The sequence below is a fragment of the Camellia sinensis genome, chromosome 11 (assembly GCF_055761805.1).
Source record: "Camellia sinensis isolate YWXY chromosome 11, ASM5576180v1, whole genome shotgun sequence".
Lineage (NCBI taxonomy): Eukaryota > Viridiplantae > Streptophyta > Magnoliopsida > Ericales > Theaceae > Camellia > Camellia sinensis.
The window spans coordinates 98,758,498-98,766,432 of NC_138971.1; the positions used below are offsets into that span (position 1 = coordinate 98,758,498).

The following is a 7,935-nucleotide window of genomic DNA, read 5'->3' on the forward strand; positions in this document are numbered from 1 at the left end:
TCAGGAGAAGTCACAGCTTCGTGGAAAGTTTGAGGTTCGTTCTCAACCATATAAGTTAAGAAGTTTGGACCAAAAGATTTGGATATCCTAGCCCTTTTACTCCTTCTGGGCTCATCTAAAACCTCAATTTGATCATCACCTGAATCATCAATATGATCGTCCTCACTAGCAAGCTCATCAAATTTCTCCAAAGACCTTGGAACCCTTTCATGGGTTCGGCAAGGAAAAATGTCTTCAAAGAAACATGCATTCCTTGACTCCATAATGGTATTCCTGTGTATGTTTGGAATTTCAGACTTATGTACAAGAAATCGATATGCACTACTATTATGTGCATAACCAATGAATATACAATCTACAGATTTCGGGCCTATCCTAACCCGTTTGGGTGTAGGAATCGCCACTTTTGCAAGACACCCCCACATTCGTAAGAATTTATACGAAGGCTTAACGCCTTTCCATAACTCATATGGCGTCTTGTCCACCTTCTTCCGGGGTACTTTATTCAGAATGTAATTTGCAGAGAGAATTGTTTCCCCCCACAAGTTCTGTGGCAATCCAGAACTTATCAACATTGCATTCATCATTTCCTTTAGCGTCCTATTCTTCCGTTCAGCAACCCCATTTGATTGAGGAGAATAAGGCTCCGTGGTTTGGTTGATAATCCCGGATTGAGCACAAATCTCAATAAACGGAGATTCATACTCACCGCCACGATCACTTCTTAGAGCCTTAATCTTGCGGCCTACTTGATTCTCAACTTCATTCTTATAAAGAACAAACTTGCCAATCGCCTCATCTTTGCTTTTGAGCAAATAGACATAACAATACTTAGTGCAATCATCAACAAAAGTGATGAAGTACTTATTGCCACCACGTGATTGTATAAATTTTAAGTCACACACATCACTATGCACTAAATCCAACGGTTCTGAACTTCTTTCAATAGAATGAAACGAAGATCTTGTCAACTTCACTTCAACACAAGTTTCACACTTGTGTTTTGGATTAATCTTAAAAGATGGTATGTGATCTAACTTGATTAATCTACGTAAAGATTCAAAGTTCACATGTCCTAGTCTACCATGCCACAAATTGGAAGACTCAAGCATGTAAGCAGAAGAAGATGCATCTTTATTCATCTTTGGGATAACAGTCATTACATTGAGTTTAAACATACCCCCTAACATATAACCCTTACCCACATACATTCCGCTCTTGGTCAAAACGACCTTGTCGGACTCAAAAACAATGCGAAAACCATGTTTACTAAGAAGAGACCCTGAGACAAGATTTTTACGAATGTCCGGAACATACAGGACTTCATTCAAGGTCAGCTCTTTTCCTGACGTCAACTTCAGGACCACATTTCCTTTCCCCTTAACAATCGAGGTAGCAGAGTTTCCCATAAACAACTTCTCACCATTTGTAACCGGTTCGAAAGTTGTAAACAGCTTTTTCTCAGAGCAAATGTGGCGTGTAGCCCCAGTATCAATCCACCATTCTCTTGGGTTTGAACCTACCAGATTCACCTTAGAGACAACGGCAGACAAGTGCATATCATCTTCCTCATGGGAGTGCTCTTGTAAATCTGCCATATGAGCACGAGATTTAGTCTTGTATGACTTCTTCTGCTTGTGGCAGTCACTAGCCTGATGCCCATTGCTACCACAGTTATAGCACTTCCCAAAGAACCGATTACTGGTTCCAGTGGCTTGTAAGCCGGCTTCTTTGCAACACCACCTCTAGGCCCCAACTTAGAGGGCTTCTTTCTTATTCCAGAAGATTTGCCATGTTCAATGACATTTGCTTTTACTGAGGAGGTACTCCCTCCTTTCTTTCTATTATCCTCCTCAATCCGGAGTCGGACCACCAGCTCTTCAACTGACATTTCCTTGCGCTTGTGCCATTGGGAAGTTTCTCAATGATCACAGCAACTTGGAATGACTCGTTCAAAGGCATTCCTTCAGCATGAATTTCATGCAAGATCACCTAAAACTCCTGGACTTGGCTTATCACAGTTTGAAAGTCTACCATTTTAAAATCAAGGAACCAGCCAACCACAAATTTCTTTGCCCCGGCATCCTCAGTCTTATACTTTTTGTCCAGAGATTCCCATAACTCTTTTGCTGAGCTCTTGGAACAAAACACACTATAGAGTGAGTCTGCCAAGCGGTTGAACACATAGTTCCGGCAAAGATAGTCTGTCTGCTTCCATGTGTCAAGCACCATGGCTTTCTGCCTATCAGGCTCATTCTCTGCCACGGCTGGAGGATCCTCGCTCAGAATCTTTGCAAGGTTTAGCGTGGTCAAGTAAAACAGCATCTTTTGCTGCCATCTCTTGAAGTTCACCCCAGCAAATTTCTCTGGGCGCTCATAATGACTGAGCGGTCCTCCTGGAACAGCCGGAGTAACGCCATGGTTGACCACAGAGGTCACAACAGTAGGGGTTGGCAACCCAGTTGCCCCGGGGTTCAGATCCCCACCAACATTAGTAGTAGCAGCAACATCAGTGATAGTTGCCATTTCTGAACAAATAAAACCTCCTTTTTAGCCAAGGCTAAACACTTTGGTTTCTATTCCAGAAAACCAAACCAAAATCCAAACTTACAAGCAATTTAAACTTGCAAACAATTTAAAATTGCTACAACCAAATACATGCATATAAAATGCGTCTAATAAGCAAATAAAACTTGCTACTACAAATTGGTAAACAAACCAACTAAATCTCAAGTAAAAAATTTCTTCAAACATAAAGAGAAATAACCAATCCAATTGAGGATTATAAGTAGTCCATACAATTCCTTTCTACGCTTAGGTATGCCTACAAAGAGAGTTAGTAGAAAACGACAACATAATATAAAGCAATTGTACATACAATCAACTATTATTTAACCTTCTAGCAAATCATAGAATAGCAAAATAACTAAGGAATTAAGATACTATACAAGTTACAAAACTTATAACTTCTACATTAAATTAAAAAATTAATTGCCATAAATTATATAAGAATTTAATTCACAATAACCATGTAAATAAATATAGGCAAGTTACACAAATTTTATAACTCCAAAGAACTACATTTAATTCAAACTTTAATTCATCCAATTAAATCACACACTATTCATGGAAATAACTTATGTGTATAACTCTAGAAAACTAGAAGCAATTTCACATGCAAATTAGATAGTAAAGCTAGAAGCATGCAAAATCAAAATATACATATGCAACATTAGACAAATAGGATGAAACCAAATAAGTAGCATGCGGTTTATGTAAATAATTTGAATTGTTTATATGTAATAAACTAATAACCAAGCACTTCAAGTATATAACCATTCAACCATTAACATGCAAAAATTCTAAAGATTAAATCATGTAATCTAGTCTAGAAAATAATAAGCATGTATCAAATTAAAACCTAGAATAGAATAGAATTAGCATGTCAAAATTGCAACATCAATAAATTATATTTTATAACCTTAAAATTCATGCAAATCATAGAAGGGGAATGATGAACCATACTCATAAAATAAGATCAGAGTAATACAATTAAGTATACAAATTATGATAGAGCATTCTAATTAAACTAAACAATTAGAGAATCACATTGCATAATTTACAATCATTGAAATAGGGAGCAATTTCGCAACAGTTCCTAGTAACATTATACAAATGTCTATATAAATCTATTTGATCAATTTCATAGGAAAACATATATGCGAAATCTGTTTTAAGCTTGTTGTTCAAATTTTGAAATTAAATAAATAGATTTATGAAGAAATCAAATTATATATATACTAAGAACACATGCTAATAATTACAACTAAATTTCAACAGAAATACACAAAACAACAAAAGGGTAAAGAGACGAAACTAAAGCCTGCACGGAAGTAGTTTCCTTAAAATAGATTTCGCTGCCTCACTGGTCGAGTGCTTGAGGAATCCCGGCGTCCGTCTCCCAGGATACGACAGTCAAAATCAGCTACGGCAGAAGCACTCTCTGTCTAGCTTAGCGAACAAAACAGTGGCAGCACTCTCTCACTGTAGGAACTTTCAGGCAAACTGACTTGTGAAAATGGAAGTAAAAATTTCTGTGTTTGAGACTTGACAGGAGGGTCTCAATTTATACATGTATAGGGGAGAGAGGAAGAGCCTCCAGCCTTTATGGCTGTTCATAATGCACCATTAACCTCTGCAATAAAGGCAGGAGTTACAAGCCCCATTAATGCACTATTAAACTCTGTAATAAATGCAGGAGTTACAAACTTCATTACCTTTTTTCCATGAAGCTAACTTCATGAGGTAATTTCTCATTCAAATCTCAATGGTTTTTGGCCATTCTATCTGTGGTGTAAAGATCTCAATGCAAAGTATCTAGACCCACTTGGACCCAACACAATAGATGGTTGGGACCCACTTTAATATTTAATTAAAGTCACCAAAAAACCATTTTTTCCAACATGTAATTCGTAACTGACCCTAGCAGCGGTCGAAATCATCCAATATTCCATCAGCTCGGTCGGTTTGAATGGATTAATTGGTTGATTCGATTATTTGCACAGGCCTAATACTAGCCATCAGTAAAGACCATGAAAACTTGTGAGGAATAGGTGTATCACATAATAATAGTAGCGGCAGTAGTAATACTTACCAAAGAATCTGGCAGTTATTTTAAGATGCATAAGCATATCCAACTCCAAATCCGATAGCTGTAGGTTGTGCTCCTCACCTACTCTCAGAAAATAAATCAGAATCTCCCTCTGACCATAGGCAGCGGCCAAGTGAAGTGGTAAATACCCGTCTGAATTACAAATGGATAGCAAGTTTCTGTCTTCTCCCACTAGAAACTTAGCCTCCATTTGGGAAGTGGGTTGGCTTTTTGGCTTTTTGGCTTTTTTGGCTATTTTAGCCTGGGATAAAAAACTTGGTTTGGAAAGGGCTTTTTGAATTTTTTTGTGAGAGAAGAGTGTAATGATTATGGGTTGGATGTGATGTTTTGTTTTTTGTGGCTAAAATAGCCTATTTTGTCTTTTGTGACTAAAATAGCCAAAAAATCCCACTTTAGTTCTTCCCAAACGGACAGCCTTTAAATGACCAGCAATTGCAGCTTCATGAAGTGCAGTATTCCCCTCTTTGTTCACTCTTCTCAAACCCACATATCCAAACTGCAATTGATTCTTTATGAATTCCATTTTCTGCCCCGACATAACCCCTACCATCACCGCCGTATCCTTGCTCTCTGTGATGCTATCTGTCTCTGCTCCTGGATGTGACATGTAAAATTCTTTCACTCTCTCCCAATCGCCTTCCAGTATTGCTCGGTGCAGTGGCCGATATTGGCTCAAATTGGCTTTTTGATTTTTTCAAGTTAATATCAAACATGCATACATAAAAATGAGATTTAATTAAAAGTGGTTAGGAATGAATGGAAATTTATAGCATTGTCAACTTACGATGACCGGTTTCATATGATGCGGTATTGAATTCGCGAGTAAAGAACCTTGTGGAGTTGCCGAAGCTTGTTCCCATTTTTTTGTGTTTTTCTAAACTCTTCCTACCACTCGAATATATTATTGATATTTGCTACCTCAGTTTTATTTATATATTTTTTTAAATCTATTTGGAGATTCCCTCACTGTCATCTTATTTAATATTTGAATAATATTGGGACCCCAAAACTTATAACCTCAACCCCTAATTAATTTATAACCACTCATTATATATATATATATTTTTTTTTTTTTTCTCTCTCCCTCACAAATGTGTGGGGGAGAGGAGTCAGGGTATGGGTGATTATGGTCCGGATTGGATAGGATTGAGATAAAAGAATGACCAATCTGTTATCTACAAAAAAATAGAACCAATCCAATCCGTTTAAATCATGAAACCAATTCGAACCAATCCATTTAAATATGGATTAGATCGATTTAGGACCATGGATTCACATAATTAAATAATAAAAAAAAAAAATATATATATATATATATAATACTTTAATTTCATAAAAACATAAGCATAACACTATATTAGCTCCACAATAGTAACATGTCTTTCTATAATAGAGATATATTGTTCTAAAATATAAATAACCATAAAAAAAAACTAATTCTATAATAAGTATTTAGATCATTACAAATCAAAACTAAAAACTAACAAACAAAAGTAATAAAAGAAGATATTATGCGGGTTTAGGTTTGTGTTTATGTTTTATATGGAATAAGAGAAGATACTCTGCAGGAGGGTATATATATAATAAAAATATAGACTATTTATATATAGTTCGGATCGGTTCAAATCCGAAACCGTAGGATTCAATCCGGAACCAATCCGTAAACTACGAATTTTTAATTATTCAATCTAAAACCAAACTACGAATTCAAAAAATCAATCTAAATCTACCGAATTGAACTGAATTGCAACGAATTACGAATTTCACCGATTTTTTGCTCAGCTCTAGGTCCGGGGTACGTATCAAGGCTGTTAATATCTATGCTCAGTTTCACCTACAAGTCTGTTTACTTTCTACACTACAAAAAAATTGACTTTTTGCTTTTTACCGTCGCTAATACTCTTAATGCCGTCGCTAATACTTTTTGCGACGGCAAAATGACTTTTTGCGACAGCAAGAGGGGGGTCGCAACTGCAGGGGTTGCAAAAGAGTTTTTGCGACGGTAAGTGCCGTCGCTAATGTTTTGCGACGGCATTTTTTGCCTTTTTGCGACGGCACCGTGCAGTCGCTAATAACGTTTGAAATGTCTTGACTTTTTTGCGACAGCCCTATTTTACCGTCGCTAAAAATGTTATTTGAGACGGTAAAAAATACCGTCGCCAATAGTCTTTTTTTTTAAAAAAAAACACTACTTTTTGCGACGGTGTGATGCCGTCGCAGAAAATATAAAAAATATGAAATTTTCTATTTTTTGCGACAGTGTAATGCCGTCGCAAAAAAAATTAAAAAATAATCAAATTTCTATTTTTTGCGACAGTATAATGTCGTCGCAAAAAGTAAAACCTGTAACAAAATTAATAAAAATATTAAAATTTTCTATTTTTTCCGACGGTGGTGCCGTCTCTCTCTCTAAGAGCTGATTATTTACATTCTATTCACAAAAACATCATAACAGAAAATAAAAATAAAAATTTAAATTGATCAAACCATCAAATTCAATATTTTACAAAGAACAATTAAACTGTACATGTTCATAAAAGCATATTTAAATTATAAAATTCACCCAAATCCTAAAAAAAAAATAAAATAATAAAATAAAATCTAAAATTCACCAATCAGCACATTGGATATTTAAATGCTCTTACAAAAATTAAAAAATTTCCAACAAGATCTCAATTTTGAGCCTATTTCAAAAATCAAGCTCCAAATTCCTTACTTCTAGAATCAGATCTTCCCCTCGGCAAAATTTATCTTTTTGACCTACAAATAAATAGATAACAGTTGAAAATTATAATCTTTTGGAGAAACCAACTATTTAAACACCAGTAATGAAGACAATGAAGACTGTGGAAAGAACACTTACGTTGTCATCAGGAACAACTGCATATCTCTCAATTGGAGAAACCAAAGCTTTCCCTGCTCACAAAAAAAAAAATAATAATAATAATAATAATAATAATAATGGAATTCAATGTAGTCCAAAATAGTGTAATAAACTCTTATTGTAATATACCTGGGGAATTTTTTCATGTCTGATGGGAGTCGGAAGGGTTGGACTTAAAGGGTTCCTACCTGTCTTGGATTGTAGAATACACAAATTTATTTTGTAGGAACTCACATGCAGAGGGTCCATCATAAAGAATTGTGAGAAGAATACTAATATGTGATTACAATTAACTCTATATATGGTAGTTAATCAGGTGTAACGAAAAAAAATTTACGAAAAAATAAAAAAAACAGGGTGTAAAATATATAATTTTATA

The 7,935-nt window shown here is 35.5% G+C and overlaps 1 long non-coding RNA gene across 1 annotated transcript; it reads right to left on the minus strand.

Moving 5' to 3' along the window:
- Nucleotides 1-4,478: 4,478 nt before the first annotated feature.
- Nucleotides 4,479-5,562, minus strand: LOC145803183 (uncharacterized). The gene is made up of 3 exons (XR_014345303.1): nucleotides 5,457-5,562; nucleotides 5,085-5,353; nucleotides 4,479-4,856 (listed from the first exon to the last, which is right to left on the minus strand). It is a non-coding gene; the product is annotated as an uncharacterized LOC145803183 (long non-coding RNA).
- Between the last annotated feature and the right edge of the window lie 2,373 nt (nucleotides 5,563-7,935).